General features: G+C 36.7%; 1 protein-coding gene across 7 annotated transcripts in view; it reads right to left on the minus strand.

The window, feature by feature from the left end:
* HS3ST5 (heparan sulfate-glucosamine 3-sulfotransferase 5) overlaps positions 1-20257 on the minus strand; it is a 204007-nt gene that overhangs the window by 118763 nt on the left and 64987 nt on the right. The window contains exon 1 of one of the 7 annotated variants that reach the window (XM_084514594.1): positions 13285-13305. The exons of the other annotated variants lie outside the window; for them this stretch is intronic. The gene's annotated coding sequence lies outside the window, so the exon portion shown is untranslated. Of the gene's footprint in view, positions 1-13284; positions 13306-20257 lie in introns of those variants that run through there. 7 annotated transcript variants of the gene reach the window in all.

Raw genomic sequence — 20257 nt, forward strand, 5'->3', positions numbered from 1 at the left:
TGCTCTGTTCTTGTGATAACCCACCTGGAGTACTGCATTCACCTCTGGGGCCCCCAGCATAAGAAGGATGTGGACCTCTTAGAATGAGTCCAGAGGAGGACCAAAATCAGAGGGGCTAGAGCACCTCTCCTGTGAAGACAGGTTGAGGGAGTTGGGGTTGTTCAGCCTAGAGAAGAGAAGGCTCTGTGGAGACCTTATAGCGGCCTTTTTCTACCTAAAAAGGGGGCCTAAAATAAAGCAGGAGAGAGACTCTTTGTCAGGGAGTGTAGTGATAGGACAAGGACTAGTGGTTAAAAAAAAAAAAAAAAAAGAAGAAAGAAAGAAAGAAAGAAAGAAGGAAAGAAAGAAAGAAAGAAGGAAAGAAAGAAAGAAAGAAAGAAAGAAAGAAAGAAAGAAAGAAAGAAAGAAAGAAAGAAAGAAAGAAAGAAAGAAAGAAAGAAAGAAAGAAAGAAAGAAAAAAGTTAAATTTATATTAGATATTTGGAAGAAATTCTTTATTATGAGGGTGGTGAGGCACTGCCATGTTGCCCGGAGAAGTTGTGGATGCCCCATCCTTGGATGTATTCAAGGCCAGGTTGTATGGGGCTTTGGACAACCTAGTCTTGTGGAAGGTGTTTCTCCTCACTGCAGGGGGGGTTGGAATTAGATGATCTTTAGGTGATTCTATGATTAGATGATTCTATGATTCTATGTGATAGCTAACCAATTTTTGGGAAATATAAATGCATCAAGATCCATTAGCTGGAGGGAGCAAGATCCCAAGCTACGAGGATTTGTAAAAATACAGCAAACAGATAGGGCTAGAAAGATAGGGCTTTCATCTTTAAGCAGGGGATGGCATTATACAACACTCACAACAACCATGTTATGGTACCAAGCAAAATAACTCGTGTTCAGCTTACTCTCTTCTGTTTGTTTTTCAGTTATGATTCTATAAAAATAGATATATTACACATCTGTTCAGTAGCAACCCATTATTAAACAAATCCCACACTAGAAAGTCCTCTGCATAGTTCATTACCTAGTAATGAACTTGTCTTTTTCTTATATTTGTAACTCAGGGTATTAGATTCCCCAGGAAGCTGGAGCTGCTTTTAGTTATACAGATACTGTTCCTTAAAGCTATCATACCTTTAGTAAACTGTCCCACACAAGGGAAAAGATCTTATGGTAGAGTCAGATTACTCTGCTGACTGATACCCTCACAGTCGTATATTGAAAAAGCAGAGTATACCTGGAAAATGGTAAGGTGCCAATACCACATCTCCAGTTATCCCATCAAAAAGACTGTCTGACTTGTCTTGCCAAAATGCAAGAGTACATCTTTAACTGCTGCTGCACACTACTTTCTCTGTGGATGCACTCCCATACTTGTTCACTTCCTCCTTTCATAGGTTATACACATCTTTCCTGATTCTATGTAACTGGTTTTGTGCAACTTTTTCAGGGAAAGTGCTGACATAGCAGTTCCGCTCATGGATCAGCTCAAACTGCCAAAACACAAATGCAGGATGTGTGTTTCAAAACACTCCAACTCACGAAGAAATCTCTTTCTTGACAGATAATGCTGATTTCAAATCTGCACTTTTGTCTACTGCCATTCCTGCAGACAGCACATGACAAGCTCTGTGACAGTGATTGCAATCCCTGGTGATAACAGTGGGATTGTTATCTGCCCTTCAACAGCATGCTGCCAGCAGGAGCCTCTTTAAGCTTGTGAAACATGCAAGGTCACTCTTTTCTTTTTCAAGTCTCCACAAATCTCCATAATTTTTTTTTCAAATCTCCACCAAAAAAAAAAAAAAAAAAAAAAAAAAAAAAAGTTCTGTTTAGTCTCCCGATGTTTAATTCAATGATTCAACTTCTATGGACAAAGCAAGACATTTTTAATTTTAGGTCATTAACTACACATACTACTCCTATTTTATCAACAAATATCTATTACTTTACACAGCTGCATTAATCCATGTAGCATCCAACACAGGGGGTTATATGGTTGTCTTTAGCACTCCACAGATATGTGTTTTCCATTATTACTGTACTCAAAAAGCTTTTCTCCCTGGGGGGGCTCCTAATGTGGTATTTAGCTTGAATCCTAACACAGCTAAGCTCCATTAAAACTGTGCACACAGACTCAAGGGCAACTGTAAATAATGCAAAAATAGATCAATACTAATCTTGAATTGTTCATGTATAATTCTAACAGAACTCTTATTTATAACTTCAGCTACATCCTGAGCCATAGGTTCTGACTGGCTGTTCTTTCCAAGCCATGGCAGTGACTGTGGGAGCATTTAACATTAGGGTTACTTTTATGGCTTATATAAGATACACAAGAAGAAGTATATTCTCTCTATGTAAGTACATATAAAGATACATAGACGATATATTCTCTAGAATATATTCTTTTCTTGAGAAGAATAAAGTTAAGGATGGAAAATAAATAACATCTCTTCAGTGTTGTTCATTCTTGTGGGGCTTAACTTTCTGATCCTAAAAGATGATTTTGTTTTATTTATCCAGCCCTGCAAGCATAAACACATTTGGAAAATAACTCTGGTTTATTCTAAATCTTAACAGAAACAATCTGTGTTTCTATATCGCACCTGTTATGTTAGTAAACTATTTATGTATGTATATGTTATATCAGAAGAAGTCAACCATTCACAGCTTTTTATTGAAGAAAATATTTGAATCCACTTTTAGACCTCAAAAATATAACCTCATAATAATAATAATAATAATAATAATAAACATTTAATTCTTAAAGTACATATTTTTCTTTTAAAACTATATTGCTGTGAACAAACCCTTTTAACTTAAAACTCTGAAGTTGTTCTTATTCAGAAAACAGTCTGAATTATACAACTTCCTGGACAGCAAAAAACCTTCCTTCTCCCGCTCCACCTGCCATTCCATTTTGTTTATCTATTGTGTTTTTTCTACCTTTGTTTTTCTCGTTACCAAGTCCTTTTAGTTATATCAACCCAAGAGCTGCATTTCAGGCACTAAAATAAGTGTGATTTTGAGAACAGCTTCTTCCAGGGTTCTATCAGCGTGTTCTGCTCATTAAAAAGTAGCAGACAGATTGCTGATGAAAATTCTAATAAGTAATTTTAAAGCATTAATACCATCAGCTCAGGGTTTTGTTTAACACAGCGAACAGTATGCTGCAGAGCTGGGGATCTCTTTCCAGCTGTCAGCTGACAGTATCCCTGGGTTTCTGTTAATTGCTGACACACCAAGGCAAACAAGTCAGCTAATTCCAGAACAGTGAACTGATTAACTTTGGGTATATATGCATATTTATAAAGAGAGTATTGCTTTTGTCCCAATAACCAAAAATATGCTCAGTCTTAAATAGCAAAAGTTGTGGATTACATGTGTTCCATGATTTAAAAACTAATGTTTCAAAGGTTCAGGAAGCAGTGTAGCAGTCAAGAGTGGGGTTCTACTTTATGAACAGAATTCAGTAATTTGGTAAAGAAAGGAAACAAACAAACAAAAAAAGGCTAGGAAAATAAAGCAATATTGAGGAATATTGGAAAGTGTGCTGCAGGGTTCTACTGTTCTACTGCCTTAGAAACAATAGATGGTGAAGACAAATGGTGGCTAAGGAAACTTCTGATTATATTTTGATCTCATACATGCCTGATCCCACAGTAATCTAGAAAGTGCAGTTTTGGATGGGGCCATGTACGGTTTGTTCCTTATAATGGCAGAGCAATTATAGCATATTTTCAATACGGCAATATTGAATGAAAGGGGCATAAACAGTTCAAAGAGGCTGGAACCCCATATCTAGCTAATAAAAATTGAGTATCTTCACTTGTAAACCAGAAATAGTGCCTTGAAGTTGTTTTCCTAGGCTCACCACTTTTGCATTCCTAGTTTCATACTGGCTCAATTTCAAGAGAGAGTTGGAAGAAAATCCATTAGTCAGTGTTGTTCTGGTGGGGTCAGCTGTGATTTTAAACTCCCTGACGACAGGAAAGGCCTTGAGATTTGGCCTCCCACTTCCTAAACCAAATCAATAGAACACATCTGTGGTTACAACTAGAAGCATTGTGCTGATGAGTGGTTAACCACTGCTTTTTTGTTTCCAAAAAAAAAAAAAAATATATTATCAGACCCTATTATCTGCTTGAAGATGGACAATAGTGTTTTACTGTATAGTTTAAGTTTACCCTGTATTCTTTGATCAAGATCTGTGTAGATTTATTAGTGTGACTTATCAATGGAAAACCATCAGCTTGGCCACAACTATGTTCAATTAGCTGAGAAAATCGAGGACATTATACTTCATTGTTCTAGGGCTAAGGCTTATAAGTCCTTATTGCAGGACTTCCTCTCCACCATCTCATTTATAATTTAGAACCATTCCACATTAACAGATAAAACTTTCTGTATCAAGTCTTTGCTATTGCCAACTGCTTTTCTTTCCAACAGGTTTTCTTATTGGAAAAACAATAAATTTGGCAATTATTGTAAAGTGTTTTTGTTTGTTTGATATTTTTTTTTTTTCTCCCCACTCAAATCTAGTCTTAATTTTATATGAACACTATTCTCTCCAGAGATCCTTATGTCCCTTCTGAACACTGTCCACACTCATTAACTTGAGCCATTAAATGCCAGAGTGTGCTGCAGGCAGGAACAGGAATCCTAAAAGATATGTATTCAAATATTAAAAGATGATATGCAATATTTTCTGGTTCCTGAATTAGCAAATCAACAGAAGAAAGGCTTATGCTTATATAAACTTTTTCAGCTCGAGTGTGACAACATTAATTATCCACTGCAACATGCTGATTTATAATTATGAAATCAGTAATTTAATTGGCATCTAGTGCAGTAAAAACATCCCTGCAAGTGTCATTATCTGAGTGCCGATGCTTGATGCTTTCTTTCTTAGTTAAGCTGTCAAAAAAAACCACATTACTCTGTTAAAGTTTTATACCTGAAAAACTGATAACTATTTGACAAAAAGTGCTACTACCTGACTGCTAAAGACACCATATACACATTTCAAACAAACCAGCTGTCCTGGTTTCAGCAGGGGTAGTTAATTTTCTTCCTAGTAGATAGTATGGTGCTGTGTTTTGGATTTAGGAAAAGAATAATGTTGGTAGCATAGGGATGTATTAACTGTTGCAGTGTAGTGCTTACACTGCAAGCACTAAAAAAAAGTCAAGGACTTTTCGTCTTCTTATGTTGGCCTGCCAGCAAGGAGCCTGGGGGTACACAAGAAGCAAGGAATGGGCAGAGCCAAGACAGCTTGCGCAAACTGGCCAAAGGGATGTCCCATACCATATGGCATCATGCTGAACAACAAAACTGGGGGGAGTTTGCCGGGGCAACACATTTGCCTGTTTAGTGACTGTCTGGGCATCTGTCAGCAGGTGGTGAGCAATTGCATTGTGCATTATTTGTTTTATATATTCTTTTGCTATTTCTATTATTATTGCTATTGCTATTGCTATTGCTATTACTATTGCCATTACCATTACCATTACCATTACCATTACCATTACCATTACCATTACCAGTTATTGCTATTGCTATTGCTACTACTATACTTCATCATCAGGCACATGTCTTACTGCTGATAGAAATAGTGAATATCTTTAATCCCTGAGAGCAGAAGTTGCCGCCAAATCATAAAAATTATAGGTATGTCAATTACTGATTATCAGTCTGACAGTTAGAGCTTCTTTCATGGAAGTTGCAGTTTGTGGTGGCATTCGTGTGTTTGTAGGCGTGTGATGGTGCAGAGAGAACTTCAGCTTAATGTAGCACCCACCGAAAGATGACAGTATCTGCTTGAAACAGAGATGAGTAGTACAAGAGATGGGGTCAGATAAGCCAGTTCACTGCACTGGAGGTACTGCATGTTAAAAAGTCCAGGGACTAGTTTTATTTCTGCTATTCCTTTCACTTCCGAACTAGAGATCATAGCTGGAGCAGCAGGCAGCTCTTCAACCTTGTAGACTTGGGTGAAGGGCCTGATCTTCAGAGACACAGTCACACAAAGGGAATATATCAAAATAACCGTAAAAGGACAGTGATCTGCATGAGTGATGCTCTGTCAAAAGAAGAATCCAAGTCAAAAACTGGGTACAGCAGGCGGTGGAAGGCAGAAAAGAGAATTAAAAACAAAACAAAATAAAACAAAAACACAAACAACAACACAGTGCTTTAGTCAGTAAATCATTCTTCAATGGTTTCTTAGCCCTGCTCTACTTGACATATTGTGCCTGTGTAACTATTTCTATGATGGAAGGGGTTCCTTCCGCTGAAATTGTTTTTACCTCTGCTGCTGCTAATGCGAGTGAAATACTACCACTATAAGCAGTTCGTTAAAAACTATGGGAATAAGCATGGATAAGTAAGATATAACTGATGACATAACAACATGAGCTTCTGAAATATTTAAGCATCATTTTAAGTTATTGCACACAGGCCTTTTTTGGCTTCCAGACAGAGTTGAAGTGCTACATCTGCTGTGTGTACACGAGGCCATCTACTCAGATTATTTTAGAAAAGTATCAATTCCTTACACTATATGTCATTTTGATATAAATAAAAGTATTCTACTGAAAGCTGCTAAGTTAAAGAGAGCTATAAGCATACCATCAACAACGAAAAATATATATAGTATTACCAGTAGAATGACCTAAGAGGATTCCTGAAGGCAGATATATAACAGAATTTTACATTAAAAGAGCCATTCTGTCAGGTGTATATGGAATAGAATTCAACTTTCAGTAAAAAATGCTAAGCAACAAACTTCAGGTAGGTAATGTGAGTCTGTCTGCAGCCAGTGGAGACAGGCAGATCCCTTGGGGTGACCATCCCTTCCCTACTTAGTGCAACACAGTACCTTTGGGTTTTCTATTGCCAATGTTTTTTGCTTGTTTGTTTTTTTTGTTTTGCAACTCTGAAGTCAGCCTTTCACTCATAGCTCTCTCACATAAGTCCCATGGCAGTGATTTTCCAAAGCCTTGTGACAGTATTATGCCACAATTTTTCTCATATCTTTGCATCTGTAAGCTCACAAATTGTCACTGTGTGTTCTTGTGGGAAACAACCTCCACCAGTGCGAGAATCACCCTTCTTCCACATACCTTTTTGTTACTCAGTGCACACAGTAACATGTATGCACACACATGAAACACAGCTTAACTAGAGCATACCCCTTGTGCCTCAGGTGTGTTTCTGTCAGTGCTAGCAACATCATGTCATTTGCATGACATTCAGCAAAGTTTATGACCCAGGTCCTGTACTTGGGTGATAACAAAACCATGCAGTTGTATAGACTGGAGGAAGAGTGGCTGGAAAGTTGCCTGGCAGAAAAAGACCTGGGGCTGTTAGTCAACAGCTGGCTGAATATGAGCCAGCAATGTGCCCAAGTGGCCAAGAAGGCCAATGGCATCCTGGCCTGCATCAGAAATAGTGTGGCAAGCAGGACTAAGGAATTGGTTGTCCCTCTTTGCTCAGCACTGGTGAGACCACCTTGACTATTGTGTTCAGTTTGGGGCCACTCATTACAAGAAGGATGTTGAGTCGCTTGAGTATATGCAGAGATAGAGCAACAAAGCTGGTGAAGGGACTAGAAAATAAGACTTACAAGGACTGACTGAGGAAATTGGGGCTGTTCAGCCTGAGGATTCTGAGGAGAGACCTCATCATTCTCTAGAACTACCTGAAAGGAGGTTAAGATGAGGTTGGTTTCTTTTCTCAGATGACAAGTGACAGGACATGAAGACTAGGACTCAAATTGCACCAGATGAAGTTTAGATTAGATAATAGGAAGAATTTCTTCATGGAGATGGTGGTTAGGCATTAGAACAGACTGCCCAGGGAAGTGGTGGAGTCCTTGTTTGGGTGTGGCACTAAGGGACATGGTTTAGTGATGAGACTTAGTAGGCCGAGTCTCATGCTTAGGATTGGTGTTCTTGAAAGTATTTTCCAACCTAGATGATTCTATAATTCTATGCCTACAAACAACTTGATGTTTGAGGAGGTCTTGAAGGAAGATAGTTACTAGAGAAATTTGTGTGTGTGTAGTGGTAAATACCTTCTCTGATGAGAGCTGAGCTGGGACCATGGGGTGCTCGGCTGCGGACTTTGTCAGTTTTCTCCCCTTATGCCCATCGGGGATGATTTTTCCTTTCCCTTTTCTGTCTCTCTCATTTGTTTTTATTTCCCTCCCCCCTAAATCTAACTTCAACTGTCAATATATGCCACCAGCTATGGACCTGCTGATAAATCTCTACACATGTGAATTTATCTCATTTGTGCCATAATAGGTGACTGATATTTTTTAGACACCTGATTTTCTGACAGTTGGAGTTAGGTGAAACAAATCCCACCCTCAGGCAGTACTGACACGGAGAATTGGCAGGAGCCCTTTGCTAACATCTGACTTAAATGCTTAGCTGATGTGCACAGCCCTGAAGACACACACTAACCAACACACAGTAGCAATAGGGTAATAGCCTATGCTAGTGGAATAACTTAATTGTTTTTATTCATTCTTACTAATACTTGCCACAGCTTCTGCTTTAATTGAAAGTAAGCCACAGCTTCACAAGCACTTTTAAGTCTTTGGCAACATTAATAGACCCTAATCACGGAAGAATCAGAACTGTGAGAAATAAAAGTTCTAGCTTAGCACTTGTAAATCAAGATTCCTAAGCTTCTTTTATCACTATAAAATTAATTAACCACAAAACAAAGGGAAATAAACATGAAAAAAATATATTCAAAAAAATAAGCTATTATTTGGACATCTGGGGAAAAAAAAAAAAAAAAAGAAAGAAAAACCACAGGATATGCAAAATAATGCAGAATACATAATTCCATTTCTTTGTGTATTTTCATTATCAATTGTCATTACTAAGAAGACTCAAAATGGAAAACATTATCCCAATTTTTAATCACTTTAAATATAGATTTGTGAAGCATCACATAATTACCTTTTATTCTCCCTTTTGTACTATAAGAATAATATGACAAGAGCTATTTTTAAAGTTACATGCTGCAATATAATGACCATGTATTTACAAAACATTAACAGTTAGTGAGATTCCTCAGCACAGTGATTTGTTACCCACTGTAATGAAAAAGAAGCCAATTCAAAACAGTCACTGTTGTAAAAATACCAACAGCAACATAGGCTACATGTTTTAATGAGAGCCAGAACAGCTTTAAAATAATGGAAAATAAATGTGAATTACCAAAATATTCAGATTAAGTGTGCTGAACATAAAAACCTTCAGTTATGACATTTTAGAGAGGGGGCAGACCCACCAGACCCCCAGGCCAGGGAGACAGTAAGTGAGACATAGCAGAGCAAATTAGCAACACACAGACATAGTTATGTAGTTCCTGGACCAGAGCTGATTCATATCCAGCCAAACAGAAGCCTGGGGAAAAAGCTAGCCTGGCATAAGAAGTCTGTTAAAACACTTGCTTACTCATTTTGCTATTAGATATAATCCATAATTCAACATTAAGTAGTTTGTTCAAGATACATTGAGAGCATCTGTAACTTTTTGTGTATCCTCTGGTGTGCTTTTCTTAAAGAACTAGCTTCCAGAAGTTATGCTTGCTTAATTGCCAAGCATATTGCTAGTCTTAATAGCTGTGTTAAAAATCTGAAAATATTATCAGAGTATATAAAAACAGAAGAAAAAAAAAAAAAAAAACACAACAAAACAACAACAAAAAATGCAAATGTTGGTGGCTTGTTTTGCCACATTTTTAGATCATGATTTTTGAACTGCGAAGCTTAAGCTAAACTTGAGCTAAATTCTCATATAAACCAGGGTGAACTGGAATTAATAGCACTTAAGTAGGTCTTAAGTACTTTAATATAAGGACATTTTCACTAAATTTCTGGAATTGGGACTTGGTCTGCCTTTTGCACAAACTAATTTAGATTCTATTTATATAAATCTAACAGCTACAAATTAATTCATTCAAGTTTTTCAAAAGTAAATTACTGAAGAAGTAAGTTGAATAAAATGTAACATGTATCTGAAAAAAAAATAAAAATAAGTTACAAAACATTTGAAAAGAAAGTGTTTTCCTTTACATTAAAGGAAATTTACTACATATAAACAGTAAAAGTAGGTTAAAGCCAAGGGAAATCCTTTACCATGTTCAAAAGCATTAAAACTGACATAACATGAATGATTGTCAAAAAGAATGATGGGATCTGGCAATGTTAGTAAATATTAAATAGGCAGAGATTTTGTATAATGTTTTACCATTTTTGACAGTTTATATATCTAGAAAGAAGGCTCATTAATAGTTATAAAATGCAACACATTCACTTTTGTTTCATATTCACTGAGGCACTTCAGAAGCAATGAAAAGATGATTTGGACTCAAGTGAAAGCTTTTATAATAGCTGCCAACTTGACCAAATAATATTTTGAGCAGTCAGGACAAGAAGTTTGACAGTGCACTTAATTCCATAGACAATTAATAAAGGCAATTCAAATAAAAAATTTTTATTCATTAATTTATTTTTATTCTTTATTCAAGAAAGAAGGAGAAGAAATCTGGTATGCTCATGCACTTCTATTTTTCTTTCCTATTATGGACTAAAAGACATTCATTTTATGTACAAATTCTATTTAGATGAATGGCTGCCTCCAAGAATTAGCCTGTGTCTGAGACATCACTTTCTGAAATGAAAAACAAAGTCTTTGACACTGAGTCATTCATTGACTTGGGGCTATGTGAACACAGCATTTATAAGTTTGCTCATTTCCATATATATTTAATAAAATATAGTTGATTGTCACTTCCTGCTTTAGTCAAGTGACACACAGTTTGTGTTTTCAAAAAACACTTTTGTTTCTTTATTCCACCATCCCCCATCTTCTTCACCTCACTTGTTATTTTCTGTTCTGCAACTTTGGACCTGAAATTAAATAATATATTTTTTATTTGATTATGAAGACCAATGTTCCCTTAGCATTTATGGAAAAATTATATATCTATTTGAAAAAGAACATTTGACTTTGTGGTGGTTTTACCCATCTAGGCAGCTGAACTACACCACAACTGTTCTCTCACTCAAAGCAAAAAGGGAGCAAATATGATGAAAAGGGTTCAAGGGTTAGTATAAGGACAGGCATAGGGAGAATGAAGAAATTTATTACCTATTACTAACAAGCTACAGAAGTGAAAACTAAACTAAAACCACCATCCAACTTGTTCTATGTTCCTCCTTGTTCCCCTGAGTGGCACAAGGGAACAGGGAATGGGTGCTGCAGTCAGTCTCTGCCACTCCTTCATGGTCACTCTCTGCCCCTGCTCCCCATGGGATCCCTCCCACGGGATGCCGTCCTTCCTGAACTGAGCCTGAGGGGACCGCCCACAGGCAGCAGCTCTGCAAGAACTACTCCCGCATGTCTCCATACCATGGGGTACATCCTCCAAGAGCAAACTGCTCCAACATGGGTCCAGCTGCTGTTTTGCAGCAGATTTTTCCCCTTTCTTCAATCTGCTCTACCAGCATCGCTCATTGGCTCAGCTCTGGCCAGCAACAGGTCCCTTTTGGAGCCAGCTGGAGCTGGCTCTGATCTGACCTGGGGCAGCTGCTGGGCTCTGCTCACAGAGGCCACCCCTGCAGACCCCTGTTACCAAAAGCTTGCCATTAAAACCCAATACAAACTTACATAAAAGAGAATTAGAACCATAAAATCTCAAATTTCCCCCCCCCACTCTTCCCCTCATTGTAGAATAAAAAAGACAAAATATGATATTAGCTGTAGAAGCTTTTATGTTTTAGCAAGCCTTTGATCAGAAAATGTTACTATATTGTCTGAAGATGTACTCCTTCATACAAATCTTCAAGAATAAACACTATGTAAATATACACACCGGAACAAGGAAAAAGAAATTTAAATCTACAAGGCCATGAAGAACAATTTGCTCCTGCTGTCAGCATTAGTGATTTTTCCTTTCTTCCCAAAAGGTTGATTGCTAACACTGTACACCACCACTAGATTATGTTGATGTAGTGAAAAAGAAGATATTTCATGACCCAAGACTTACTTTGCCTTACTCAATAGAGTATTTTTATCCAAGAGACCATATTCTTCAGGTTAAATATTTTGTTTGTTTGTTTGTTTTTCTAGTTAGTTTTATACTATAATAGTTATTACAAATACTATAATCTGGTTACCGAGAACCCTTAAAAGAAAGAAAGAAAGAAACAAACAGAAAACAAACATGATCCCATCACTTTAATACCACACACACAACAACAACAATAATAATAATACATAAAGTTCCAGCCATCCCAGAGGTAAGGAAAAAGGCAAAGTAATAGCTGTGAGGATGTGAACATAGCATGAACATAGTATCTCATAACATAGGATATCTGTGAAGTGTTTCACTTCACTCAGTAGCTTGAACTAAGACCTACACCTTGGGACCAGAGATGTCCTACATCCAAGAGCTGTCCTAGATCCTAGAGGACAAGGGTAATTGTCCCAACATCTCCCTGTGCCACCCTGGTGCCCCTGGGATACAATCAGACATCACTGCACAGAGCTATATATCAGCTCACCTGAGGCTGATGCATCTCAATAGTCTTCACTGAACAGGCAGCTCTTTCCACACTCTCACAGGTGCCTTTTTCCCTCTGTTTGTGTCTATCCTGTAAATTTTATCTAAACCTGTTTGTGTTCAGACCTGTGCTAACTTGCCTAAAATCTAGAGAGTTTCATTTGTACCAGTAACTTCTAATTATGGATCAAGACATAACACTAAACCACTCCAGAGATGACAATGCCTTTTGCAGCTCCACAGTTTCCCCTGTCTTCCTTCCAGAAGAACAGAACAGACAAGTGCTATCACAAGTCACCACAACCACTCATTTACCACACCATGAGATGCCACAAAAAACATCCCTCCAGAAAAGATCCAAGTGCATATAGAGAGCTGCCAGTATCATTTATTTCTGTTCAGCAGAGTGGCCTCTCTTAACCTAGAATTGGTACCCTGAAACTTCAGTGAAATTGGCAGAGAGTTCTGTGGAGGTGTGGCATGATCAAGGTCTCAAAACAAAATGAGCTTCTTCCCATGCTTAATTAATAATCACAGTTTACATGGGCAGGCAGAAGAGAGAGAAGTTCTGTCTCTATCACCTGTCTCATTGAGATACAGAATTTGTAGGCAATGTGTTCTAACAGAATATGGCTGATATGTGCTTCTTAAGTTATATAATGACAGCCTTTAGTTATCTGACTCATGCCTTACCTTGCAGTGTTAGGCATGAATCAAAACCACCTCTGGTCAGAACACATTATCCTTTGCTGCTGAAACATCATTTGAGTGGCACCTAAAACACAATATTCAGTAGGATGACTGTGGATGCAGAAAACTAATGTCAAAATGCATTTACATAACATGACAGTCCTAAGAAACATGCCTCTTCAGCACAAAAAACTCATACATGCATGGATCTCAGAAGGATTGTATTCAAGAAACAGATAGAAGTTTGCATATTTTTCAAAATGAAAAGTGAAGTAATAGGAAATAGCCTGCAGAGTGCCAGACAATCCAGATAGATCACCAGTAGCTTACCACTTATTAAGGGGGAGGGCAGGGAGGAAACAAAAACCTAGCAGTGTGCAAAATCTGAAGTCACCATGATATACTTTACTGTTTGAAACTGATATTACTCTATTTATTTATCTATTTATTTATTTATTTATTTTTATTTACAACAAGGTAGGAAAAATCATTGTGATAGGGCAGGAAACACTATCTGTGCAAATGAATACCACTTCCAGTAATGACTAATAACTTATAAGGAGCCTGCAGCAGAGACTGAGTTTATTATGCAGTCTCTTGCCTGGAAACAGCAGCTGGGTTTATCATGAGAATTCAGAACTTCGACAAAGTCTTTCACACAAATGTGAAAATGGATGGGAAATGGTAGAGTATAAAATATTCCATCTATGGCCATTCCTTGCTACGTGGAGGTCAGTAGCTGACTGTTGGTCCCCAAGAGCCTTTAAAGCTTTACCTATGTACTTCTCTCTAAGCCCATAGAGCTCCCAGCTGATTTGTCTCCATCTAGAAGGGAGCAGTGGAAGTCTCCACCTAGAAGGGAGCATGGTCCTCTGTTCTTGGTGGAAGGTTTCTAACACTCACAGTAAGATGTGGTAAAGGCAGGTTCACTAAACAACTGTGTATAATATGCAAAAACATGGATAACAGAGTACAACATGATTGGAAGAATACATAATTAAAAAGTAAAAAAAGAAAACTTAACACACCAATGGTGGACAAGAGGTAACCTCAGTTATGTGGAAATAGCTTGTTTCTGAAAGCATTGCAATACAGAGCATCACCTCAGCCACAATGAAGTTAACTTGAAAGACAGATGACTACAAGTTCTGATTTATAAGCAAATTTATTTAGTTTAAATTACTGCTTTCCTATCAAGGTAACATATATGTCTTCTCTCACACTCCACATAATGCAGGGAAAAAAAAAAAAAAAGAGAGAAAAAAAAAACACACTTTTTTACAGCTGAATATCAGACTTCTATTATGCTTCTGATAACAACAGGAAAATCCATGTAGGATTAGTCTTTTTGTGATCTGCACCTAAGAAGGAGACAGCACAATTTTTAGCATAATAACACACTGTTAGATTACCTCTTCCCATGTACCCAGGTCAGGGACAAGAAGAAACAACATCCATGCTTTCCAAAGAACTGCAAATTTAAAACAAACAAACAAAACAAAAACAAACAAACAAACAAACAAAATAAAAACAACAAAAAACCTTCTAGAAATGTGGAAAGCCAGGGTCCCAGAAGGGCACAATAGAACTGAATGTGTATGAAGTATTTTAAAACTGATTTAGGTCTGACTGTGTTAACAGCACCTCTATTAAACCAGACCAAATGACAGTCATAATAGCCTTATCCCCATCACTGGTTAAGGAGCATTAAAGAGATCTGGCTGTCCATAACTCTTTAGCCTGTGCTACAGCTCCATTGCCTTTAAAAGTGAGGTATATACAAGTGAAGGGGAGTAGGGAAAGGCCACATTAACGGAATCTCTCATACAGAATGTCTGATGAACTGGAAATCAAGTACAATTCAAGTGGAACTATTTCGAAATTCAGAAAGCTAAGTCCTGAGAAAAGTCATATGTAAAGGATTTTGAAAGAAATAAAACCACAGGCCATGGTACTGAGACCAAACTGCAGTCTTATTTTTTGACAAAACAAAAAACTATAAGAAGCATACTGAAATTCTGCATTAAGTGATAAAATGCTAAGGAAAATGTCAGAATAAGAACCAAGTGAAAATATGTTTGTAGCTTTGCAATGTCATCCTCAATACCATTGTGCCATAATTTTGATTATGATAATTTTCTAATTGTTAGGATGATGCAGTGGTGTGTTCACTGGCTTCATACATATATCTGTGTGCGTATTTGTATATTTATTTCTATTCCATCTCCTGGATCAAGGAATAAGAAAAGCCCAGCTGAGGAGTTCCCCTGTGACAGGGTTAGCTCAAATGTTTTCCCCAAGTCCCACTGGTGTAAAGGAACATATTGGCAGTGAAAGGACATGGTTATACTCTTCTGGAAACCTCCATCTGGCATGTTTGTCCCAGGGGTGCTGCAGACAGCTGGCATTAGTTTCAATAGGCAGATTCAAATCTTTCTCTGGATCAATGTGTACAAATCAGTCACTTTTGGTCAGAAATCAGAGACTTTTGGTCACTGTGCTCTGCATCAAGTGCACTTTACCACAGTTGAAGAACACAGGTTTCTGTCTTATTTGTTCACATTTGAACCTAAAATATTATCAGTGGTAAAACCAGATAGTCATCATCAGCTTCCTGTCTTCATTGACCTTCTAAAATAGGAAACTGAGTATAAATCCCTTCCAAATGCAATAATTTGTCCTACATTTTTGAAAAAAAAAAAAAAGGAAACCATTAAAAATATAGCACAACCCTTACAATTTCAGGGTATCTGAAGTTTGCTATCAAAAAATACCAAGCCAGTGAAACTGAACCTGGTCTTCTACAGGCAGTACTGAACAGCAGACAGGATCTATCTTCCCTACAACGTTGTCCATGAACAAAATCTAGCTGAAATCATACCTGAAGAATCTGTAAGTTACCTTAAAAGTTTTAAAGAAGTAAAAAAAAAAAAAAAAAAAAAGAAAAGAAAAAGAAAAAAATATTACTTCTTTATTTCCTTCTTTGTTCCAGACATCTTGAATTCATATTTCTGTTAATTTAGTTAATTAATTGGATATTTTTTATATAGTGTATTAATATTAGAGCAAAGAGTCAACTTTCAGAAAAGGACTATTATATCTATTATACAAGTTGTTCATTAAGACTGTCATTGTTCAAGACTGTAATGCTATTACAGAAATGTGCACAACACAAATGGTCAATGGTTAAAAATTAAATTGTCACCTTAATACTGCAGACATTATTAGTCCTTGAGAATAATCCCATTGAAATTAGACAGCTCCAAATGTTTATATTTCATTACATTTAACAAGGTCTTTTTATTTTATTTTATTTTATTTTATTTTATTTTATTTTATTTTATTTTATTTTATTTTATTATTTTATTTTATTTTATTTTATTTTATTTTATTATTTTATTTTATTTTATTTTATTTTATTTTATTTTATTTTATTTTATTTTATTATTTATTTTATTTTATTTTATTTTATTTATTTAAATTTTTTAGAAAACAACAACAATTTGAAACTATTCCAATATCTAAAGCTATTTTGGAGGATACAATTGCTGCTTCCATGTGGGATTTCTTCTAGTGAAGTGAATTGAAAAGCTGTCTTTTGAAACTTAAAAATGTGCCTTTATTTATATAAATATTTCTAAAAGTACGAATAATGATACAGAACTTCTTAGAGAGAAAAAAAAAAATAAAAAAAAATCCCCTTTATGTCCCCATTTCCCCTTCATGCTGTTTTACATGTCTATCATTCTCTTAATAGTTATGCATCATCAGAGAAGACTGAACACAAATTCCAATACTATTTCTGTTATGACTCGATTATTTTGTGTTAAAATAGTGTCAAATAGAATCATAGAATCATAGAATATCCTGAGTTGGAAGGGACCCTTAAGGATCATTAAGTCCAACTCTTGACACCGCACAGGTCTACCCAAAAGTTCAGACCATGTGCCTAAGTGCACAGTCCAATCTCTTCTTAAATTCAGACAGGCTCGGTGCAGTGACCACTTCCCTGGGGAGCCTGTTCCAGTGTGCAACCACCCTCTCTGTGAAGAACCCCCTTCTGATGTCAAGCCTAAATTTCCCCTGCTTCAGCTTAACCCCGTTCCCGCAGGTCCTGTCACTGGTGTTAATGGAGAAAAGGTCTCCTGCCTCTCGACACCCCCTTACGAGGAAGTTGTAGACTGTGATGAGGTCTCCCCTCAGCCTCCTCTTCTCCAGGCTGAACAGGCCCAGTGACCTCAGCCGTTCTTCATATGTCTTTCCCTCCAGGCCTTTCACCATCTTCGTAGCCCTCCTCTGGACACTTTCCAACAGTTTCATGTCCTTTTTATACTGTGGTGCCCAGAACTGCACACAGTACTCGAGGTGAGGCCGCACCAGCACAGAGTAGAGCGGGACAATTACCTCCCCTGACCTTGAAATATTTATGATATGGTAAAAAATGGGACTGTCAGAGAAGGTCCTATGGAGCATCATATCCAGTTTTCATGTGGTAGTTTTATTACTTAACATTTTAAAATATTTTGTACTAAAGTGTAATTGGTCTTGAAAACAACAACAGAAAACTGAAATGCTCCCTCCTTTCTAATCCCATCTTTTCTTTCCTCAAGACTACCTGAGAAGCTGTTCAAGTTTGACATCTAACCAATAATTAAAAGAAAATAAATAAATGAATGAGATAGGCTGTAAGAGATATTCCCTGTTACAGAACAAGAAAAATACATGTTTTTAATATTGTGTTTAATCCATTATCCATACCCAGAATAGAATGGCTTCACTGACAGAACTTTATTTCCTGCTTCTGTGAGACATTTTTTCCAGTGAGATGTTGAACTGCCTCTCAGCTACCAATATGTCACTTGGCTGAAAAAGCTGCTATCAAAATACATGTGAACTTAATTGAAGAAACTGGACCTTAAAAAAACAAACAAACCATACAACAAAGAAAAGCAACAAGAAAAAAAATGCTAAAGGCTGAAGGATGTTGGTGTAGAGGGGAGGAAGCTATATATTGGGATGTTGTGACCAAGAGAGGAAAAAGAAATACTATAATTTCCAGAAAGTATCAAATCATGACTAATGACATCAGATTCTGTAAGTTTCAAAGACATTTGACTCAAACTTTCTATTAGTTTATTTCATTAATATTTATTAAAATAATTTCTTTGTATGTCCTAGAGCTCCTGTATACATATATATATATATATATATATATATATATTTCCAAATACATAAATGAATTTTGACAAAATTCAGGTAACAAGTGTAATGAAAGTAACTTAAATGTAATAGTTCTGATCAAAAGCTCCTTGCTTTTTCTGGGAACATTTTCATTGACCTCAGTGAGCTTTGATTGACCTCCAAAGAAGACTCTTAATGTGCTTTGTTTCAAAAACTAACTAAAATATGGAAAATTAAGACTTAGAAGGGACAGGTTTGTAGCTGCTGTAAATTTTCATAGCTCTATTGGCTTCAAGGATGTTTTAGTAAGTAGTAGATGATTTACCTCGAAAATTCACAAATGACTTTCAATCACTTTCTACTACTCTTCCACACTGCACAGACCACATTTTGGACAGTAAATATGAATGTAGGGTCAGTATTTTGAACTGTCATTCTTTATTACCAGCTATTTGGATACCAATAATTTTTGTGCACATTGATTTCCATGTTTCATATGTGAAGTAGATAACAAATCCATAACCCATAAAATGTGCTTCAGAAAAAGATCCACACTGGACATTAGAGCATGTAATTAGGTCAAAAAGGTAGCCAGGTCAGCCATCTTGTCTGGAGTCAGAGACCTAATCTAAAAACATACTGAACACAGCTTGTAGGCATTTTTGCTGGCAATAGAAGATTCCTGAGTATTTCTTTTCTCTTTTTCATTTTTTTTTTATTTTATTTTTTTTTAAAAAAATATATATATTTTTTTATGAGACATAAAATGTAAAACTTTTGATTGCTATGAGTTATTGTGCTAGGAAGTGAGGTCTTTCATAAGTCAAGAGAAGCATTTGGGAGTTCTGGTAGAGAGAGATTATAAACAAAGTTGAACTGGGAAGCATGTAGTTCTATATCACAGAATCATAGAGCATCTTAGCTTTGAAGGGACCTATGGAGGTCATCTGGTTCAAGTCCCTGCTCAAAGCAGGGCCACCCTTAATGTTAGATCTTGCTTTGACTTTAGATCAGGCTATTGAGCGTCATATATATTATTGTTTTAAATGTCTCTGAAGAAGGACCTCCCTGGAAAACCCATGTGATGTTTTACCACCTTTTATCTGAGAGTCAAAATATTCCCATCCACCCTACCCCCCAGTATTTAACTGAAATATCATTCATTATAATTTGTGTCCTTTTATTTTGAACTTTTGAGAGGAAACTGGTTCCACCTTCTCTATATCCTCCAGGCAGTTGAAGACATCCCTAAGACCTCTCTCGTTTTCTCTTCTTGGGACTCTTCTAAGGACTTTAGCATTTCCATACACTTCATGAGCTCCAGCTACTTTATTATTTTGCTTGCTGTCCTCTGGATTTGCTTCACTATGTCAACATCTTTCATATATTGGGGGCCCCAAACTGGACACATTTCTTCAGCTGAAGTCTCAAAAGAGTTGGTGTTAGGGAAATATGCACTTTATCAACTGAAAATAACTTGTGAATGCAGTCTGGTATTAGCATTCACCACTTCAAGAATACACAGCTAATTCAAGTAGTGCATCACTTGGAAGCTAAAAGAAATTATGAATGCAGTTTCCTAAATATTATGGAGCAAATCCTACTGTGAATACATACAAAAGTTAAAAAACTGCACTTGCAATTAAGAGATGTTTTTGAACTTCTAATGCCTGCATTACTTAGAAGACAGATGAACGGTCTTTTCCCCTGCTGTAACATGTGACTAGACCTAGAGCTTAGATCAGTTTAACTTAAATTATACCTTCTTAGGTTGTATGCTTAGGACTTCTCAGGT

Source organism: Aythya ferina (genome assembly GCF_964211825.1).
Source record: "Aythya ferina genome assembly, chromosome: 3".
Taxonomy (NCBI): domain Eukaryota; kingdom Metazoa; phylum Chordata; class Aves; order Anseriformes; family Anatidae; genus Aythya; species Aythya ferina.